Source organism: Falco rusticolus, chromosome 1 (genome assembly GCF_015220075.1).
Source record: "Falco rusticolus isolate bFalRus1 chromosome 1, bFalRus1.pri, whole genome shotgun sequence".
NCBI lineage: Eukaryota > Metazoa > Chordata > Aves > Falconiformes > Falconidae > Falco > Falco rusticolus.
Window position 1 is genome coordinate 118,124,053 of NC_051187.1, and position 23,702 is coordinate 118,147,754.

At 35.7% G+C, this 23,702-nt stretch overlaps 1 long non-coding RNA gene across 1 annotated transcript; it reads left to right on the plus strand.

Annotated features, from left to right (window-relative positions):
* The first annotated feature begins 618 nt into the window (after window positions 1-618).
* Window positions 619-21,520, plus strand: LOC119152461. The gene is made up of 4 exons (XR_005105787.1): window positions 619-744; window positions 4,451-4,565; window positions 15,624-15,773; window positions 20,431-21,520. It is a non-coding gene; the product is annotated as an uncharacterized LOC119152461 (long non-coding RNA).
* Window positions 21,521-23,702: the final 2,182 nt, after the last annotated feature.

The following is a 23,702-nucleotide window of genomic DNA, read 5'->3' on the forward strand; positions in this document are numbered from 1 at the left end:
TATTTTAAGTACTTTTATCTGAAGTGAAATCTTAAGACAAGCTTTTTGAACCTGCTACAAAATGTAATTTAGGTCAGTTCCCTGATTTAGTTTATTAAATGATATTCCTATCATTTTGTCAGCCAGCCTATTTTGTGCTTTGTGGGCAGAGAATAACTTATTGGGTGAAGCCTGCAAAGCTGTGTAGAAAGAGGATTTTGAATCATTATAGCAGTACGCGATGTTTGCGTATGGACATAAAACATAGGATATGAGAAGTTGCAGGTTTTTTGTTTGTGTATTTTGAACAGATCTTTGAGTTTATTTTTTCCCACGCACTTAGTGCATCTTCTGGCATCTGACACACCTGACAGGCTGATACCAATTGGGAGTTATGCAGGTGCTTGGAGTTCCTGGGAGTCACATAGATGCATTTGATTCTATTATGCAGTGCATCTTAAGGATGGTGTGATTATTTGAAGTTTATCTAAAGCTGGAATGGAAATAAAAAGATTAATGTTTCAGGTCTCTATGAATGTTTCAGACGTACTGTTTATGAAGCCTTGTATAAAGAAGAATGTTGCATTTTTCTAGGTTAGTTTCATCCTTGGTATGCCCCACAGATACAAACGTGGAGCCCCAGAGGGTGATGTTACCAGCACTTTTCAGACTCTGAACCAGCCACCTGACTGGATGCTTCCTCAAGCAGAAAAGGGGAGGAAATTAAAATCCAGTTTCCATCTTGAATCCAGGACTGGTCTGTAGGTAATATAGTGTTGTAGGACTCACCTTTGATGCAATTTTTACCTCCTAGTGATTACTCCACTCAGCATGTTGCTTTTTCTGAATGCTACTCTGAGGTTTCTAAATCTTGCCCAGGGCTGTGATCAGAGACCAAGTATTTTATTCAAGTCTCTGGATTCTGCTTTGGGAGGACAGATTACTGTTATATTGGTTTCTCAAAACTCAGCCTCACATTGTCCAAAAATCTTTGCCAGACTAACTCATTGGTCACCTACACCCAAAAGTATGATGGTGTTCAGAGAGTATTTATTTGTTTGTATGAATTATGACAAAAAAGGCTGCACAATTTAAAAGGCACTGAAGCCTTTTATTTTTTCAAGAACTTAATGAGAAAAATGCATTGCAAAGCACAAATATTAACCTCTCCAGTTTTCCATGACTTTCAGTTATCTCTAGCTGTGACAGTAGAAACTGAGTTTCTGTACTAGTTTTTTGTGACAAAATGTGATCTGGAACAGCAACATCGAAGTGTTACTTTCTGTGGCTTTCTAAAAGTCGTGCATGGCAGTGTGCTCACCAACTCTTGTGCTGGATGAGACTGGAGAGATTGGAAAAGAATTTCAAGTTACAAGATATTAAGTATTTTTGATCTTTAAGAATTGCATACCGAAATGATCTGTAATTTAGCAGCTTCCATTCAACTGACAAATGCAGGAAAAATGCAGTAATTGAGTAAGGCAGCCGTGTTTACTTCACACTAAAAATGAAACTTCCTTTATTGTAAGAAAATCTGTGATGAAGTTTGAATGGATATTTTCATTGCAACTATCATTCTTGAGTCTCACAGCTTTCTGAAACTTTTATTGCCACCCTGGAAGACATTACATTTAAAAATTTAGGAAAATTGTTTCAGGTAATTTTTTGAAAGTATGCTGACAAATACATTTTTTGAACATCTGAATTAAAAAACGTAAGAGTTTTCGCATGTTTTCTTCAGGAATGTTTAATAACAGTTACTTTGGCTTAATGAGTTCTTGCATAAGTCTCCCTCCTTTTAAGAAAGGCTTTGTTGGTCACATTACTGAATATTTTGAGCAAAGACAGAACACCTGTCATAGATGTCTAGATGTGTGATTTATGTGTGTCTGTTTGCAGGAAGCTGTAAACAGTTCAAAACTCTGAGTTAAAATGAAAACATGTAATTTTTATTATATTATATTATTACATTCCTGATTCAGTGGACATTAAGGCTTCTGCCTCCAGATGCCAGTGTCAGCAGAATTAGGACATAAACTTCACAAATGTGTCTGTAAAGAAGGCAAAACGACTTGCTTCCTACTTGAAATTAGTTTAGATTTTAAACTTCAATGGTATCTTGACGTTTTTCTTTTTTCCCTCTGGAAACAGTGATATGCCCCTATGTGAAAGATAAGGAAAGATTTGCTGCTGTTCTAGGTATTTTGCACCACCTGTCGTTAATAAACAGACTAGCAGTCTGTAAGCACTTTCTTTCTTCAAACAGAAGAAGGCAAGAGATACTGCCTAAATTTATTATTTTTTTTAAATAGAGGTTTATCTGTAATTTGCTTTATTTTATGCTAATAAAAGTGGCTGTCATTAATTACCATTTTAATCACTACAGGTATTTCTGGTAATTGCATGTTTTCAATGCTGTCATATTCTCTTAGAGGAAAGACACTAATTAATAAATATTCAGTCTTCTGAATTCATTTCCATCATAAAAGCATCAGTGCTTAAGTTATTTACAGTGAGAGTAATATAATTACAGATGCTACTCATAAAACATAAATGCCAGAAATATTTATTATTAGCAGTGTGCTTATGCCTTCATAGTCAAACTTTGGATCTGGGAAATAACACTGAATATGGGAAAGCAGGAAACCAATAAAAACAAAATTCAGAAAATGGAGGAATTTAAAATAGTAGGCTTTGGATTCCCCTAGAAATATACAGAAATTGGGTAAACCATCCTAAATCTCTAGAAATACCATCCCTTTGAGGATTCCATCTGACAAACTGTGGCCTTGTGACCTGAAGAGGATTGTAAAAGTCGTACCCTCTCTGCATACTAAAACCTGCCTCAGGGGGCTCCCGGCATAATCTAGCCTCTCCTCCTTCGTTTTAGAGGAAAGATCAAGTGCATCATAGATATACTAGGTATTTCCTACCAATTCAACAAACTACCCAGGGCTGCTTGAGAACCTTAAAAAGGTCTTTCTGTCTGATAAATTAAACCAGAGTCCTTCAATGTACACCAGCTGTGATTTAACACTCAAAGAGTTATGTAATTTTATTCTAAGAAAAATCACATGCCTGCAAGCCTTGGAATAGGTTAAATTTTAGCAGCATTAGAAGAAAGTACTGGAGGTCAGGAATGGCTGAACTGAAACAGGGACCAAAATGAGCTCCCTGTGGCAAATTTGTGGTCTAGTACCACAAGTAGGACTCCATTGCCTGTTTCGGTTCTGCACTAATAATCAGAGACAGTAGTAACAGCAAAATATGTGAGCCTTACCCATTAGAAACTGACATCTGTGTAGAAAAATGTCTTCTCAAGAAGCAGGGGGACATTACTTCCGATGGCCTTGCCTGGAGAAGAGGTGTCCATCCCTTCTCCACAGCCCCTGTTACTTACCGAGGTCCTCTCGCGCTGCTGAGCCATCCGAGCTGGTGCCAAGGAAAATGTGCAGTCTTGCAATGACCGTACCCAGCAGGACGGTGAGGCTTGTCATCTTCCTGTTTTTCTGAGCATGAATCCAAACATGTAGGAAGGCTCTGGTTTTCAGTGCCACCCCCTATTACTTCTTATTAGTGTGCACAACTATGTGCACATGCTCGCACATACCTGTACCTGCAAGGGCAAGCCAAGGTAAAGAGGCTTTAGTGCTAAAGGAAATCAGTGTACGCTCAAAAGCTGTAGGAACATTTTCTCCAAGGCTGTAATCATAAGACCAAGTGTGTTTATAACTGTGATAAAAAGGGACTTCATCTTACAGAACAGAGTTCACAGCTCAAGCTTTTGAAGTCGCAAGGGAATGACTCTTCTCTGAGCCAAAGGAGCTAATTATTAAACATTCATATTGCTGCCTTCTCACAAACAGAATTTCTGATGGCTCAGATTGCTGGTTAACGCACAGTAGCGAGGGGCCTGGTTTCAACACATCTGTTTGTTTCTTCAAAACCCAAGTCTTGAAACAAAGTGCCTGTGAATTCTCCATCAAGTCAGAAGGCAGTGTGAGATTTGGGAGATGAAATAGCTTTAACACAAGGCCTGGCTTGGATGGAATCTAGCAGGAAAGGGTGGAGACTCAGGTAAAAGAGATGTGGGAGGGAAGGAATCAGATACAGCCAGAGTTTTACAAGCCAGCTCATTCCCTTTTGACACTTACGTTGTCACCAATTTAAACCTGATGTTTCACTTGCTTCTGACCAAGTGAATGGGTGCTGGCTTGCAAATAAAAAGTTATTAATAGTTCTAAGACTTTATTGATGCTAGAATAATCAAGATGACCATGAATATTTAGAATCTTCACAGTTTTGCTATTTTTTTTACTATAAAACTACTTTTTATGCATATCTGAAATGAATATGGTTTTCCTACTTAACCTTCTTCAGTCATGAGGGGTTTTTTCCTCTTTGAATAATTGGTATGGGTTAACACACATTAATTGAATAAATATTTTATATTTATATCCATTTTAAACAGGACAGCATAGGAAAATGCTGGATAGAAAAAACATAATGGAGAAATATTTGCTGATAGTTCGGTGTTTGCTATTTTGTGAAGGAAAAGTACAGATTCCATTGAAACATCAGAGTGGGTAAGCAAGTTAATAATAGTGAAACCTTACATTTTTTTGTGATGTTACTCCCTGCTATGCAAGTGTGGAAATTTGGATGTGGCTGCTCAGAGCTTGCAAAATGATGGGTAGTATTGATACAGTACCTGTGCTTGACTCTATACACTGATACTATCAACAAAGGAAATCGAAAGATGTCTCTAAATGAACAAAGAGGTGCTGGGTTTAAATTCACAAGGGGAGTTATGCAGAGAAGAGATGGAGATAGGAGCTGAAAATTAAAAAGGAAGTAAGATTTGCAAAGCCAGTCATAAGACTTCTCTTTCCTGTCGGCTTTATAAATTTCTGAAATATAGTACAAATTTATTAGACAAGTGCACATTTTGACCTAGTTGGTCATTCTCCCACGGAGCCAGAATATTTTGCTTATCATGCCTTATGTCAGACTTCTGGCTACAGCTATATATATGAATGTTACTTATTCCTTTAGAAAAAATGCAAATAGCTATGTTTTTTCAGAAAGAGTAAATATATAAATAAATAGTTTGCTGCAGTTCAGTATAAAGTATAGTTTAAATTAATCTTTAAAAAGTAAAACGCTCTCTGTTATTGTAGGTAACAGCTTGTCTGAACTGTCCAGAATGACTAATGAATGAGATAACAGAAATGCCTATCACTCCTTCATTGTGCTCAGAATAAAAGGGATTTTTTCCCCCTGAAGCCCCACAATAGCACCATATTTGATTTGAATATTAATGTTTCACTCTGAAATTATTCATTTAAATATAAATTTTCTTCATTTGATATTATAAGAGACTTCACAGAGAAAAATGATGGAGTACGAAACATAATGAGCAGCATCAGCCTAATAAATTATGTAGTAAGACATCAGAAAAAGTAAATACGTTTACTCTTCATTTCATTTTTATGCCACATTTACCCATGTGAAACTGAAAATAGCTATATTACATGCTGGTCTTATTTATCTGTAGGTTATGAAATTATAGATAAGCTACCTCATGCTTAAGCCTCTTGTCTGGATGCGACAGAACAATTCTGCCCACATATATGCTATAATTAATTTATTTTCTGTAGCAAACATCCACAACAAGTAATATGGAGATCTAGGAGTTTAATGAAGGTTGTAGGGCACTGTGAAAGACTAATGGAAGACAGATTGATAAAAAGGGTGTTGAGAAGCTGATATCCATGAGTTTTAAGAGTTGTTTTTGACTATCAGGAGGTGAGTTCTTGAAGAGGTAGCATATAGTGGTTACTTCCACACAGTTGTTTTTGTACTTTGTTTTTATGGCCTCATGGGGGATGTATTAATCATGTTCCAAAAGTGCTCATTTTTTAGGGCATTATTTGCTTTTAAATCTGTGTCACAAAAACTATTCCCCCCCCCCCCCCTTTTTACACATAGCACATAAGATTTTCTTAAGAAAGCCACAAAATTTCCTATATATACATATATATTATTTTTTTAACTAGATATTTTGTGATTTGGTTTACAAAGAAATAATCTGTTGTAGTTTCAGAATGTTATAAAGGATTAGATCAAGTCAAAAGCTAACATTCTTAAGAATGCCTTGAATAATTATCCAGAAGCCGTCAGGAGTTTGGAAATGTTAGCAGAAAAAAACCAGGCAAACCTCTCTTTGGCATTTTTCCTGCTGCCTCCCTGGAGATAATTGATATGTGATGATGTATTGAAAATTTACAATTTTTCTAGAGGATTCATGTTGGCAAGACACATTGAGATCTGTTAGATGTTACATTTATGAGTGCAAAACATACTGTTTATAGGATGGCTGATGACTAGAAGATCAGTATAAGAGAACCTGGGAGTAAAGTGCTTCTTTTAAAGTGATGTTTCACATGGTAATTCTCTTCCATTTAAAAATTGTTTCTGTACCTAAGATAGATGACAGCAGTCATTTCTCAATCCTACTAGCCCTCTTAACCTTATTGTTAAATTTGAGTAATAATAATAAATGCCTATCAGACCAAGTACAAGTCTAGATACAACATGGGCTGTGTGTGAAAAAGCAGTCTTTCATCATTATTATACATGGAAGTTCATATCATGTTTGTGTCAAGATATTATACCCATTTTTTCATTCCATTATACAGGTTCAAATTCCTAATCCTAAATCTGGAGGTATGCGGGACTAAAATGCTGCTCTCACGGTTTCCTCCTGAGAATAAAGAGCTTGTGATCATTTTGCATGAGATGCTGCTTCAGTAATATTTCTAGGTTCAAAGAATTCCAAATATTTTGGGCTTCATTGACTATGTTAATTGATTATACGTAAAAATAAGGTGCATTAATTGTGTGTAGAAATACGAGGTCTAGTCATGTATTATTAAGAGTAGAAATACAAGGTTTAGTCATGTTTGCATTAAAGTTGTCAGTAAATTATATTTCTTATTACCTAGAGCAACCAAACCAAAGAGAATTCAAACTTGCTCTTGTCCTCTCATGGGCAGTGCTGGAGCGCTCCTGCTTGCTGTCATCTCAAATTCTGCACCCTACCCCTTAGGGAAAAAGCAGTAAGAGGTAGCCAGCATAATCTTTTTTTTTTTTTTTTAAATATTTTTTCTTCACTAGGAAATACCATAACTGAATAGTTCAGGCAGTTTTAAGTACCTTCCCAGTCCAGCATCTTAAAAAAGCCTGTGTGCTGAGAAAAAAATGCTGGTAGATACAGTCACATTTAAATGATACACCTAAAAATCCCCAGAGGGGAGGGGTACACAAACGAGACTTCTTTCTCTCTAGCATAATTAAATTCTTCCCTTTTTTTGACAGTGAATATAATCTTTTATTGTTGGCAATTCCTGGCTTTATGAGTTAGTGTACTATTATAATTCATGCATATGCATTTACAAAAATGACTGACTGACTGGTTTCCTGGGACTTTTACCAGCTTTGGGGTCTGAGCATCAATGAATATAAAAAGCAAACAAAAACCAAGATAATAATAATTTCCATAAGACTGCTCAAAGATAGTAAGCCATGTATTAACGTGCTGAAAAATGATTTAGGACAGATCATAAATGCCTCTATTTTAATTCTTTTGCAAAAAAGAACTTTTGCAAAATGAACAAATTTATCTAAGTTGATGGATAATATTTCATAAAATCACCAGTTCTCCTTGCCAGAGGATACAAGCCAAATTTTTTTTAACTGAAATGTTGTGCAATAATAAAACTGTAGAAGGAAATTAGTTCTATGTTAGTGTATGTGGGCTAAAGTTAGAAGAAATATTTAGGACCATGCTAGGAATAAAAATCCAGAATCAAGTAACAACCAGAGGATGCAGTTACAGCAACACCAGACAAACTGAAATGCTCTGAGGGTTAAGGGCCTTAATCCTTCTGAAGGCAAGAACACCACTTTCGCGGATTCCAGGTAAGGGAACGCTGTTTATGCCAGGCTACATCTGGCCCTACATGGGTGTGCTGGCGAAGGAGAGTGGAAGAGGCAGGGCAATATGCAAGGGGAGGCGCAGCTTTTGAAGTCACTGTTACTAGAAAAGGAGATGCAAGACCCTTGGTGGAAAAAAAAAAAAATCACATTAACAATCCAGACCATCAGTGTTTGGTCAAGGGGTAAATAACTGCTTAGTTATTACAAGCAGTAAGGTCAGTGTTTTTCAGCTTAAACCAAATGAAGCTGCAATTTTTTTTGAAGGGTTGTAGAAGGGTTGACATTTTATTTGTTATTTGAGAAAACATTTTCAGACATTTAAATAGATACAGAACTAATTTTATGTGATTTAAAATATATTTTTCAACTCTAGATCACAGCTGAAATGGGTAATTCAGCTGAAGTATATATCGCACATGCCGGTTGTAGTAACTGCCAAGCTCAGACTCTTATTTCATAGTATTATCCTATTAAAAAATGTAGTCCAGCTCAGGTAACACAACCAAGGAGGACACAGGGGCTGAATCTGACTCCTACTCCTGATACTAGGCAAACTGTTCTGCAGTGTTGTTGGTATGTAGGTAAGTCAGGTTTGGTATAAAGTCATATTTTGGCCTTAATTTATAGTTTTCTTCCATTGTGTTGACATTCTGAACTTTTTAAGACCTGTCATATTCTATGTAACAAAATGTTTCATTCTAAGAGCTAATTGATCAATGTAAAAAAGACATGAATCATTTTTTTTTTAATATTTGGGGGGTTTTGCTAACATGTAAAAGGCAAATGGTGCCACAACATGCTAAGCTGTAGCATTGAAAGTTGTTCAGGACCAAGAGGGAGGCTAATCTAAGGCATCTGTGAGGCTGGCTGTTTTGATAGAAGGATTTTAATAGGATATTTATACAGTCGTTGTGCCCCGACAGGACTTCAACAAAATTTTTGTCACACACCTTCGTTTTGGAAATGAGAAGATAAGTGTGTACTAATTGGTATCAGTACATAATAATGTATCTTAAGTTTCACCATGTGTATTTCCATGAAAATGTAAATTAGATATTTTCATTTATGAATTGCATGTTTTATGACTCTTCCTTTGGTGCTTTCCATCTGTTGGTTATCTTACTCTGAAGAAACTACAAATGGAAGAGACAGAAAATCCTTAATGAGTTTCTATTTGCTAAAATTACATTGATTTGAATGATGAAGAATATTGACTTTCCTTCTGAGTGAAAGCTTTGACTTTTCATAAGAACTTGTTATGTGATTGGTCGAGGCAAAAGTGAGAAGTCTTATCTAGTTTCAATCTAACAGAAAAGACAAGGGGTTAAAATAACACTACTCACCTTCCAAAAATCACCATCTGTGATCTGTCTTTTTAGAATTCAGATTTTTCTTCAAAGCATTTCTTCTTTGTCTGTAAGGTTTCATGAGAAGGAAAATTGAAAAATAAAATGTCCTCATCTTCTTGTTTTTTCTCTTTCTTTATTTCCTCCTTTTCCTTTTAGGGATACTCAGTAATTCCTACTGCATTCCAGTTTTCACCCATTTAGTAACAGAAGTGATTTAATTACTCCACCAATTTCTTGCTCTTATACCTTTCAGTTTTCCTGGATATGTTAAATCCTGAACTATATCTTAGAGATTAAAAGCTTATATTTAAATTTTATCGTGATATTTTGTATTACACGTTGATAGCAACTCGACTAGATTGCTTTATTCATTCTTACATTTATTTCTTTTAGTAATCTTGCCAGCCAGTCAGTCTATCACTGCAAGAAGCAAATTTTCCACCTCTTCCCTTGTTTCTTTCTGGAAATTCCTATTTTCTTTCTCTTCCTTGGTCATACTTCTAATGCTATGATTTTACCAGGCAGTTTCATTCCAAGATGGAAGTTGATCCCATCAGTGTTTGCATTCTTCTGGGAAAAGCGCCTCTTGATGTGCCTTACATTGCGTGCTTGAGAAAGTTAATGCTGGAGGTATGAGAATATGCCCAGTAACTGTTGTTTAGGGAGAATCTCCCTGAAGTGTCTTCTTGGGAAAACCTATCTAAATGAAATCTTGGTCCAGATTGAATCATTTCTATCTGACTTTCTGCATTACAGCATTTTAGAAGCAATCTCCAGTAGTTCTATGACTTGTTTACATTAGAGTGGAGTTATTTTCCCCCTCAACATCTAGCCACGAAACTAAGAGTTTTAAAAAGACTCTTGTTAGTAGGATGAAGGGCTACACAATGAAAATAATAGCTTTATGAAAACAATTTACCCCTACATAAAGAAAATGTAAACAGATGAACAAAACCTGTCCCAACTGGAATGATCTAGAACTTACTTTATATAAGTTTTGTAATATTATTCTTTTCACCTTCCAAGTCATTTGGATTTTTGAAAGTACTTATTGTTGGTATAATGCTAACTTTTAAAAATCAAAATTATTTCTGTGCCAAAGCCACAAGCTTGCCAATGATTTCTGAATCGAGTCCAAGAGTTAATCCTAACTTTAATATTTCTAATTAATTAATCTTGGCTATAACAATTGTAACTTGCAAAGGATGAGATTGCTGTGCAGTTCATCTGCATGTAAATAAATCCATTTTTACATCAGAAGTACACTTAAAACTTGTGTCTAAAAATTACTAATGCTTTAAATTGTGTCTAAATAGAAATCATTCTAAAAGAACCATTTAATTCTCTAAGTAAACTTAAATCCCAAACCATGTTTAAGAGGAAGAAAGACCTCAGAGCTGTTACCATTTTACAAAACCCCATTTTAAGCCATTTTTGGCTTTTGAGTCAAAACAGAACGTGCACTGGATACAAAATGCAATGGAGCTCTACTAACTGAAAAACGCTATTTACCTTTCTGTGCTACAGCAGTAAAGCCAAGCTGGTGATGAACTGGCAAGGTTCGTCCACAAAAAGACAAGTTGCTTTTCTGTAGCAGTGAATGCGAAACAACCACAGAGACAGAGAGTACTCGTGGGTGCTTCCTCTCATAGCTTCAACAGCTTGCATACTCCCTAGCTCTTATTTGCTTTCCATAGGCATGTCACAAGGACATGCGGGAGAGTGTCAGACAGTCCTGCAGATATCGGAAATGACTTTTTACCAAGCTTATGGAAGCTGTAGTCTTTGGTCATGTAGAGCCTGGGGTCAGAAGTAAGTTTGATGGGTAGAAGGACATGATTTTATCAAGTGACTCTCCCCATGCAATGACATTTGACTAAGCTCACCTAAGTTCATTGGAACAAATCAAAATGTATTTCAACTTTTTATAGTGTGAATGCTACTACTGCAATAAATAACATCAATTTTAAATTATCATTTTGCTAGAAATCTCTGAATTTTTTTTTTCAAAGTTTTAAAATGCATACATTCCCTTTACAGAGCAAGTTTATGTATTTTTATATTGGTCAGAAGCCAAACCAAATTTTAAAATGTCAAAGGCCGTCAATGATGGAACTTGCGGGGCTTCACCATTCATACATAGGTCTAGAAAAGAGATGCAGGCACGCTTTAGAGCAATGAGAAAATAAAAATAAACAAGGTTTGTCAAAGGCATGGATGATTACTCTAAAACTAAGTGTTAAAATGAGTTGTTTATTTAAAAAACAAATAAAATGGAAGCAATCCTTGTGAATTACAGCTGAACACTGGAGGAATTGTTGCATTATAAAGATATTCTAAACACAATTTACAGTGCAATGCAATCAATTGAATCTGTTTATTGACTTTAGTGGATATTGGATAGAGCTTTTTCTCAATAAAGTAGCAGAAATTTGTAATGACTGGTAAGAGCCAAAATAGCAAATCATTACAATAAAACTGTTTAAAAAAAAAAAAAAGAGTCATTGCAGATTTATTCAGATTCTTTATGAGTAACTGAAATTTTCTTCAGTGACTATCTGATAAATGTATAAAACCATTAAGCTAATAAAATTCCTACATAATAAATGCAGAATAATAATTACAGCCAGATGCATTAAATTAATTAAATCTCTTCTGAATCAATTTATGTTATAATGACTGTAGTCATGTGATTAGGGTCTCTTAAAACAATATTTTATCAACTATCTGCAGCAGAGCCAGGCAAGTGTTTCATCTTTAATTTTATTCTGAAAAGTTATGACAAAGAGGATTTCTTCACATGGTTGGTTTATTTTCCATGCTTTGAATCAGGTCTTCTTCTGTGCATTTTTTACTGCCACATTTTCCCAAGTACCTTCTGTCCTGGAGTGCCTGAATACAGAGGCAGTGGAGACGTGAGATATACTGGATAATGCTGTGTCATGTCACTGTGGGCTTTCTGTGTGACAGAAGATCTTTAAAATCTTTTAAAGGGCATGCTGGCCCAAAAAGAAGTTAATGGCAAATCCCCCCCCTGGATTCCAACAGGGCCAAAAAACAGCTTAGCAATTTTTTCTGCCAGGTAGGAGTCTTCCATATCACCCATGACTGATGGCAAAGGAACTCAGTTTTGGCTGAGAGTCTGGCCCCATGTTTGAATTAATTCAGCATCACTTTAATCTATTTTTAGGAAATTAATTGTTTTATTAGTTAATACCTTCCTTAACCTTTTGCAGTGAAGCGATTGTAGGGTAGGTAACTAGACAGGCATATAGCAGAGGAGCTCTTCAGAAGTGTAATATTGGTAAGCATTCTTTGTCTGGGATTTTTTGGTTCCATAGCGTCTGGAATTTCACTTTTTGGGTTATGCAGAGCCTTGGTTTCGCTCTTGTGATTGTTCAGAAATGTTTGTTTCTCTGTGTACTTTGTATAGTGTACCCATGCACTTGCACAAATGAATATATCAGGATATAGAATGAAAGGATCTTTTTTTTTTTTTTTAGCCAGGTAAAAGAAGGCAAATTATATACTTCAGGAGATCAACTTCTTATAGAAGCATGTAATTAAGCTAATGTTTCATGATCAGCTTATATCCTCAGGCCTTGTGTAATGTAGTACACCATGCAGCTATCATTCGAAGCATGGCAAAACTGATCATTTGCTGCAGCAAATACCTCCTTTTTTCTAGCGCAGAAGAGCACAGGGATGCAGGACGCTCTGAAAGACCTAGTCTCATCCGCTGCAAGTCCTCCCCATATTCTTTCCTTCTTATGTGTCACCACATACTTTAGTAAAATGTATTATTTTGCCTGTGGACCAATTGCTCAAATTCATTATGGACCAATGTATGCTCCTGGCATGTACAGACCAACAGAAGTGCCTCCTTGCCTCCCCTCTGAATGTGTCCTTACTGTAGAGACGGCCTCCCTGCACTTTTGTGCTGCCAGGTCCGCATAGTAGTGGTAATCAGTTACAGTACATTTCATAAAGGTGTCACTTAATTGTGATATTTGATCAATATTTGTTCTGGAATCCACTTTATTCCTGTCTCTGCTGGGAGATGTTCAGCAACATCAATGTTGAGTTTTCAGTCTCATGTTAAATGTATTGAGCCCTTTCCAATCAGGGAATCTTCAGGGATTCTTAAAGCTGTAAAATCAAGGCAAATTTCTAAGCAAGGGATTTTCAAAAATAGTACATACGTATATCAATATGCACTTAGAATATATTGGCTGGAAGAATTGCACTCAATAGTCTTTTCGCAGACTGTCTGAAGAAAGGGAGTTTTATTTAGCAAAAGCTCTAGAAATGCTTAACTGAGCCCTGCTTGCCAAGCCTTTTTATCCACTCAAGTAGAGCAATTGAGCACAAGTAGAAATTCCAAGGCTCTTACAAGAGAAAGGACAACAGAGGCAGCAAGAGATCATATGTGGAGAGCTGACGTGGTATTCTTTAATATACACAAGAGAGACGTACGACTGTTTTGAGAGACCTTTCTGTAAATCTCTGTTTGTTTGTCATGAAGGAAAAAGAAATGTCAAATGATGTCCACAGCAGGTAGGAGCAAATCTGATAACAAGAAACACAGATATAAAAATTGCATGGCTTCTGTTGAATTTCTACTCACATGATATTAAAAGTAATTTACTCACATTTTTCATTACATAATGATAATGATTTTATCTGTAGACCATAATTAATACATGATGGGAAGATTCCTGTGGTTAAAATGCATTATAAGCTACCACAGATGGAAACAAACACAGCATGAGTTTCACTTTTGGGTTTGGGTTTTTTTTAGTTGTTTTTTTCCAAGTCCGAGGAGAGATTCTGTTTTTTAGCTACATTTTCTCAGTGTTTCAAAATTGCCATAGCTGGTAATATTGCAGTGAGAATAAGCATTTTTCATAAACACAAAGCATATGACTTTGATGAGAGAGTAAACTTTGCATTTGTAGAGTCAGAGTCCTTTTTAACAAGCTACTGTAAACAGAGGAATATGCATGCAGAAGCAGAGGCATACTTTATTTTTATCACTTTATAAAAGCATAATTAGAATAAAATGCCATTCTTCTTGCACTAACAGATACACTGTATTAAGTAAGTGTTATCTTTCACTGTCATTTCATGAAGGAGTTGCATGCATACTTTAAAAGTACTGGTTCCTGAGGAAATTTTTATTTGCTACTAGCATTTGATTTATTTAACGTATATGATCATGTGGTTATTTGAAAGTAATGTTTTAATTTAGTATCCTTTGCTTATCATTTGGTAAAAGTACCTTGACTGGCTATCTCTTTATGACTGAGTCAGGCAGGTTACCTTTTGCTCTTCTTCGTTTCTTGGTGCCGCACATGGATTTCTGTCAGTATGTTTGCTTCTCACTATACCGACTGTCAGAAATAATCAGCTCACTGTCTCACATTTATTCAGGTGCAAATAGAAGCTGCACTTTGCCATATGAATACCAAGGGATGAATCTAAAGAGTCTTAGACCTTTTAAGTAAAGTAGTATAAACAGAACAAGATGCATGCAGATGCAAAAGCAAATGTTGTGTTCAAGCCAAACCTAAATAAATTCTGGTTCATTAATTCACAGGCTTAGTAGATGTTCCTGTAAGTATGCAGAAGAAGATCCCACAGACCTAATTGGTTTTGTTATCAAGTGATTGAAATTTTTCTAAACATATAAAAAACTAGTCCTCACCTTCACATGTTGTTTTAAATAATGGATGTACACTGTGTGAATACAGAACTGTTTGTAGATTTCTTTACCATTGTTTAACACAGAAGACAAACTGCTATTAGCTAATCTAAATACTTAATTCAGGACATTTATTAGTCTTGAGACGTTTTCCCTCTGAGAATATTGCAGAGCCGGAGAGAATTAGCATCCATGTTTGAATGACAAGGGAATACGAGTGAGAGGTTAAGGCTTCAGTCCTGCAACCTCTGTGAGGTACCGTTGTCAGGCCAGAAAGTTTCTTGGTTGAGCATCACAGACCTAAATTTAGAGGAACCAGGTAGGATCACAAGTAAATCATCTACCTTATCTACCTTTTCAAGGTCATTCTTAACTTTTTAACTTAAAAATATGGTGGAGCCTTACTACTTCTGTGAGTTTTATTACTGTTAGTAACAAACAGAAAGACAACAGTATTGGTAAGGCTGAACGGCCATGAATTGTGCTGACCTACTAAGCGATAACCAATTTAATTGTAAACCCAAATTTACAATTTAAATTGCAGCAGTGTTTTAATGAATGAATGATTCTATTGAAATCTCTCTTTCTAGGTCAACTTCCTACCTATTAGGACTCCATGGATATATGCCTTTATGTTGGACACTTCTGTCCAAGAAATTGGGTAATCTTTCTTTTGGTTCACAGGAAAAGAATCATTCTGCTACCCTTGTTTTGAAGTTCTCACATGAGTGACGTAAAAGGTACCTACATGTGGATAGGTATAAGTGTGGTTTGAGTATGAGTACGCAGTCTAAGCCTAAACAAAGTCAATAAAATTTTGTGATGGTTTTGTTAGTAAACAAAAATATTTCCAGTGGTTTGACAGTAAACAGCTTTTTAGAGATCTCATATAACTCTGTGAAACTTGAAAGAAACCACAAATGTAACTAGCCAATGCCTCTGTTCAACTATATAGAGCTTAAAATCTGTCCCAAAATTTTCCATACATCTTCTCCTGTCCTTCCTCTTTTCCTATAGCCTGTCACTCTTTTGTCTAATACTGCTGAGCCCTGCTGCCAAGAATGCCTTTCTTATCATCTAACATTTTCCTTTGACCTCTCATGCTTTTGCTGACAGAAGCTTTAAGGTGTTTTAGATACAGCCTCCAGGGCAGGAAAATTGAAAAGAATTTAACTGGTGCTAGAATTGTGCACATTTCTGGCTCAGATCTTGTGGTTGTTAATGAATACGTAAGGAAAACTTCCTTAACTTTCCACTTTTTTTAAGAGCACTCCTGAAGACTGTGCAGATATAAAGAAATTACTCTTGTTTAGCATTCTTTTACAAGTTGGATTCCTTCATTTAGAAAACTAGAAATTATCCCCTCTCTCCCCCCCCCCCCCATCTTTATGCGGAGACTAAAAGTGCAGTTCTTTTGACATGGTTTTAGGATATTCATTATCTTCATCATCAGAGTGTAGCAAGATGTGGATTTAAGAGGTATAAAAGTTTGAGTATTGGATGGCTTTCTCAAAGATACCACATCTATAGCTATGTATCAAAGTGATGATAATTGAAACAATAGCTAAAAGTGACCACTCTGTAGACATATTTTCCTCCTCTCTGGGTAATGAAACCTCTTGCTGTGTTCCAGACTTATCACAGCATACCAGTACAAAATACCAGTATATTGGGATCAGTATGGCCAGCTATTCCTCTGGATACTCTAGCATACATCAGAGCTGTTGGACAAGCCCAGGTTCATTCCCTCATAAGTCAGCTTTTTGTTGCTTAGCTGCTATTTAAATATCTACATGCTGTATTTAAATGCCATAAAATGATTTCTTGGTTCATTAGACATTTTTGTAATAATGGCATATTACTTTGATATCAGACAAATTTAAATAATTTATTTTTTAATGAATCAGACTCTCATATGTTTCAGAAAAGCTGTGGGCGAAATTAAAATCTGCCATACTAAATAAACTTACTGCAGCACCAGAACAGTGTTTTCCTTTTTTTAAAGCTCCACATACTTACACGTACCACTAAGAAGTGGTTTCTCTCTTGACTTGCCATTGATACAAAAAATCCACATCTGACTCTGAAACCTATCAACAGATTATCTTCCCAGGCCAGTTTGCCCAAGAATCCCTCTGACACCTTTCAAAACATTGGTTATGGCATCTGGAGAGACAGCACTGTAAGGCTGCACTGAAGATAAGGAAAGATTAGGAACTCAGATAAATTGGCCCTGGGATTTTGAGATCTCTGTTGTCCCCAGTGCCATTACCCACCTGGTGCATAAGACTCATAAAACAGATTATTATTTTACATTGCTTGTACCGTTATTAATTTTGCAATTAATAACTTCTAACTAATATGTTAAACCTTCCGTATTAACACTTTTACAGTGATTTCATTTTTCCTCATAAAGGATCTAAGGGACTCAAAAATGTTACTGTGAATATTACCTTTTGTACTAGGCTACTGAAAATCTCAAGGTAGGTGTTTAACAAGAATTTGTTCACCAATATCTAATAGTTTGAGCCTTCCTGTATCACATAAGATGCTTTTACAGTAGAATGACTTACAAGAAACAGATTCTTACTTTTACTATTAGCATTAGAATAATAGTGGGAAATGTGCAGGAGAAAACATTTCAATGACTGTGTTTTGAATTTGCAGAAGTACAGCTTCAGAACCAAATTCAAGTAATTTATTACTTTTTTTTATTATTATTATTTTGTCCTAAGAGCCTCTATTGTGCTTTTACCAAATTAATTTTCAACAGGATAAATTAGCATTTTTTTGACCATGGTCTTATTCAAAGTTATCCCAGCCTGAGAGCTGCATAAGTTTACAACAGTAAAGTAAGATTAGGAAGTCCACAGAGCGAACTATGCAAGTTCTGAAGTTTTCAGCATCTTTAGTTTTAGTAAAAATGAGGAAAAAATCTTAGTAAAGTATTGGTCTGATTTTGTAGTAAAGCAGGTAAATATGGTTTCTGTTTGGCCTTCTGTCTTTTCAGATTTCCATCTTGAAGTCCCTGAAAATGTAAGTTATTGGAAATCAGCTTCTTTAACCAAATGTAACATTGCAGGGTCTGCTAGAAAAGGGGTATTGTAAATGTGACGAAGTTCAGCGCTTGAATATCCATGAAAAACAGTGAAGAGACAGATTTAGAACGATGAACTGGCTCCATGGGTCATTGCTAATTGTCACTTCTTACACAGCTAAGTGCATTAAATAATAGATTTGGGGAAGACAAAGGTTTTTGTGTCTAGTTTAAGATGAAGAAATGATTGACCTGTTCAAGAAGCAGAACACACCGAGAAAGTGACCACTGTTTAATTGGCTGCAATTTAGATAAATTTGGAGGAAAACAAATCTCAAAATGTATACGGTACCTACTCATTTACTTTTAGTTTGTGTTAGCCTTTGAATTGTGCCTACAGCTGACAGGGTGGAAACTTTTACCTGAACCACCCAAACCTTCCTTTCTGCCCCACACAGACTAAAACGATGTTGTCAAGGTCAAACAGTCCTTCATATTCTGCAGATCTCCTGAAGCCAGAGCCTGGGTGTGACTCTCTTACTCACAATTGCCCAACAGCCAGATAATTGGGATGTCATTAATGCTCCTTAGGAGAATGACTTCAAAGGGCAACCACCCCAAAACCCAGTATACCTAATTAATGACAGTTGGCGATAGCTGTCTTGTATTATTGTTGTGAGTCAGGTTCTAAGACTGAAGTGAAACACCAAACTATTCCTTTTTCCAGCCTAAACCCACAGAGACATTTGTAGAGAAGATCACACAAGCATAATAAATTTTGGCCCTAAATGAAAATGCAATACACCTAAAGTCCCTTCTAATGACTTGCATGTAAAGGTGGTTGATTATATAATTTTAGATTTATGCTGTTATCCAAGACACATTAAAAATCCATAATAATGACACAATTTAGTAACGTTTTAACTTTGAAGCCTTTATTTAAACAGCAGGAGAACAAATAACAGGTAGTCATTTCCCCATGACATCCTTGTTTTACTGAAATGAATTAGCTTAGAAAGATCATCAATTTCAAGATGTGGTGATGCCTACACCTCCTGCTCTGTGAAGGCAGGGTTTATGAGCAGTTTCTATTTCTGCCAGCAGAGCTAACCATATACACAGAGAATGTGCCGGCTGGATGTGGGCTGGTGGGCATGGCACGGGACGGCACGCGTGGAAAGGCAGACGTGCAGGGCTGTCCTCCTGTCCCACATCCCTCCCATAGGAAGCACAGGGGTGTGTGGCTGTTTATTTGTTTCTCTTATACCACCAAGGAAACAAACACATACTGCTCGCCTTTGAATTTTTCTTTGCGTAGCCATTTTCCACTTAGCAAACAGAACTGCGGTGACATTTTCATGCAGTGTTACACCGTAAAAGGTTTGCCTTTCTCAGTCTGTTCATGAGCCTGTCTTTTCCCACTCTCTGTGACACATACCATAAAAAAAAAAAAATAGTTAAAATTCAAAGAAAAAACATTTTACTTTTGCACTACAAATTTGTACTAACTTTCAGGTACTATACACCAGAGCTAGCATCTGAAACATAGATTTCAAGTGTTTTGAACGATTTTTTGAAAAGAAATCCAGTTATTTATTCTGTGTAGTCATTTACATCATATTTTAAAACAGTGTTCTAATTCATTAGCCTCTAATCTGAGTCAATGTTGACAGTTAATACAGTAATTGTTAATATAAATACATTTTACAATCACTAAAGCATATGGATTTCCATCTGATCCACATATGCGCACCCAGAACAATTTATTAGTCACCCTCTATATTCAAGTCACAACCAGAACAATGAAATGCAGGGAACAATGTGTTTAATGTGTATTAGGCCTCAGGAAAGCTGAACCTGAATATATTAATCACAGTCTCTAATGAAAATATGAAAGTTTTGCATCATAGTCTTGCAACTATATTTTCTTATGCCCAGCACAGAATCAGTATTACAAAAGCAGCATGAGAAAAATACTAAAATGATAGGCATGTGTCTATATATGTAAGTGTCTATGCATATGGGAAAGTGTTTTTCGCAAAATTTCTTCAGCTTTTTTACCATTATTTTTTGTGTGATCTCATGACACAAAATGTAGGACTTCGTTACCAGTATTGAAGAGGGAGGCCAACCTGCATTCATAAAGAAACTTGATGGCACTTGTATCTGATTTTGCAAATGGGGAGAGTGTGCAGCAATGTAAATGGTGGTAGAGCAAAAAGGAAGGTGAATGCAATGCTTGCAGTGTCAAGACTGGCTATATTAACATGTTGGCATTTGTAAAAACCTGTTGAATTTGCATGAGAAAACAGTGTCCACAGAAATATGTGCTAAGTACTGTGTATTTTTTTTCCTTCCAGTTCCCAAGGAGATACTGTCTTTCTTCAGTTAACTGCTTCATCCAGGCCACGAATCACCCGGGTGACCAATATTGGTTTGAGATGACAGAAGTCTGAAATGGGCAAACAAATTCTTGGGTTGCCACTGGGGAGAAAAAAAATAATTAAATAAATGTTTATCGTTAATGGTTTGAATGATTCTGAAGTCCCAAACAAGGCTGAAATCTTAGTCCTTGGTTAACTCACCTTACACTCCTGCAACTGCAGTCCAATCTGCCAAAGATGACTACATTTAACTGTTCGTAATGAAGGCTGTCTGGGACAAAGCTTTCTTCATATGTTCATGTACAGTCTTGGATATTGATTAGAACAACAACCTGGAGGGACAATTATTATGTAAATAATAAACAATATTCAAAGGAAACATTGCCAAAACTGCTTTATATAAAAAGCACTCACTTTGTATTATTGGCAGCATGGTGGTAGCATAAAATATATCATGATGAGTGGTTTAACCAGAAAAATCAAAGTTAATAACATACATAATAGCAGAAAACATAATTTAGGAGAGTTGATGTGTTTCAAAGGGTCACAGACAGCTGCATTTTATTTATTTATGCAAGAGTTATTGCTACATATAATGCTAATTAATAATCACTTGAAGTAATAGGATTAAAACTTGACAAAAATCAGACCAAGTGAGTTTTAAGCCATATTAGTTGTGGCATTTCCCCCTCAGATTTCTGAATAATGAGGCAGAAGGGTAGCATGGATTTATGATTGTTAGTACGCATATGTAATTATATTTGCACTCTTTGAGAGAATGAAGAGATGTTGTACAGCAGGTCATTCCAAAAAAGGGGAAAAGATGAAAAAATAAGGTGGGGCAGTGGGTATTAGCAGTGCCTGTGGATCCTATCGTTAAGTGTTATTACTGACTTTGTTGAGAGTGAGAGAAACTATCATTAAATCATGATCCGTGAAATCTCTTACATATACATAACTTTAACAAGAGATACCTTAAAGACTTTAGGCGTATGTGACCAATTTAAAAATCAATCCAATTGTCTGCAGTCTGTTTCATTGAAATTTGAAATTTGAAAAAAAAAAAGTGAAATAGAACAAAACATGTATTTTTCTTAAAATTAAGTAAAGGATCAAGACTATGTATATATTTGAAAGAATTGTGTTTGAAGACATTAAAAGAAAAGTGAAAGTTCACTGTTTATCAGTGTCAACTTCTTTTCAAGTTGCTGAAAAGGAAAATAAGAATGGAGGGGGAAAATGAGACGGAATTTTATTAAAATGGTGCTTGAAATAGATGATCAAATATTGAAGTAAGAAAAACAGCAAAAGAAAACATATTTTGACCTATATTCATCTATGTAATCTTGCGTAGGACAACTTTGCTTTCAAATAACCTGTTTTTAACTATTTTGTGAGAGATTTCAAGGTGTTTTTTTTTTTTTTCTGTAACACCTACTTTTAATAGAATCTATACAAACGAAACTGAAAAACATTCAAGCTGATGGAGGTAGAAGTAGTGAATGTGTTTCTGGTAATTCTATATTTCTATTTTGATGTGAATCTGACTAAAGATGTCAGATTCCTCTCGTCCATTGCTTCAAGGTGATGGCCAGCGCTGTGTCATGAAAATGAGTCAGAGAGGCAGCACCACAAAAATGGGGCTTAACGAGAAACTGGCCAGTTTTGAGAAAAAAATTACAAATGTCTGCATCCACTAAATCACCTCTGTAGGTTTGGGTGGTTTTTTCCATAATGAACAAGTTTTCCTTGGTGAAGAAGGAAAGTATTTCAGGTTCCTTTGCCCATTTTTTTGTAGTGAATCAGAGATACATTCACTACCAATATCTGGCAATTTTACACAAAGCCTCTTCTCGGGCACAGCTTCTTTTAATGCACCAAGAAGGCCTTACCAAGAATTGCTTTACTGAGCTCTTCTCTGTCTGGTCTAATGTCCCTCTTTCAACATCAAGATTCTTATTTTCAATTAGGTTCGAACATTCAACTCTGTTATTACTGTTTCTTTACAGTCTGTTAGAACTTTTGCAAAATATTTTTTTTAACAGAATTTAAAACCAAACCTTTTGTTTAGGAGAGAAGGAAATCATTTAGATAAATATTAAATGAAATAAAATTAATTAAGGCATGTGGTGTTTAGTAGGAGAGCATGCAGATGAGACTAAACTTAAGAAGAACAAAATGGAACATTGTCCCCCAAATTTCATATGTTTACATTTAGGTCAAAATTGCACTGAATATGCTTTTAAATAGTTACAGTAGAATTGGTGTGAGTGTGTGTATAAAAAAGGAACATACATGATTGGATACTTTTGGAGAAAAAAAATTAAAATCTTTTCCCTCACTCCAGACAAAATCTTGGCCAAAGTCCTGCAATTACCTTTGTGATGTGTCTGATTTTGATTGCTGCCTTTTACAGAAGGAACTGAGTTAGGAGCTGCTGATGTTTAGGACAGAGAGTTACTGTAAAGAGTAGTGTTCAGAGCCAATGCACGAGAGAAATCTTGGAACTGGAAAATTTACATCTGATTCCTCTAGATGGAGAAATTACTAAAGATGATTTCCAGCAGAAGCACTAAGTCAATTTATATGATGTGATAGGTTAGGAATATGTTCAAAACAAGATGGAATTTACATCTGCTTAGCCAATGAATATCAAAATCACTATTCAAACAGTGATTGCAATGAAAGCCATGTTCATATCGGGAGAATAAAGCATTAGGACGACTTGAATGTGTCTTTCTGTAACTACTCATAGTATTCTGCTTTTCACTGGCATTTATTTTGACACTTTATCCTGAATATTTCATTTAAAAAGTGTTTATCTTCTTTACAACAAAATAAAAATGTATCACAAGTTCCTGTGGGTATTTTGTCACCATTTTCCTCCTAATTTTTGTGACATGTTACCTTTGCAATATAACTTTATTTTTAAAGGCATAATTTAGCATATAGCTTTTATGAAAACAAAAGTTTGTGAATCTCCCTGTGGACTCAGAGGCACATAGGACATGGGGTCCTGTGTAACATTATGAAATGGAATTTGTTTAAAGATGTTGTCATAGTTATAAACAGATGGTGAAGACTTGTATTTATATTCTATGTGTATACATGTAATATTTAGTACTTCTGGTAACAGTGTTTGAGAAATTGAAAATCTAGAGACGTCGGTTTTCTTTTTGTTTAATATTTACAGTTTGTTCCTCTGTTAGATAAGGCAGACACTCTTCTGGTTTTTCTTAGTTGAGAAA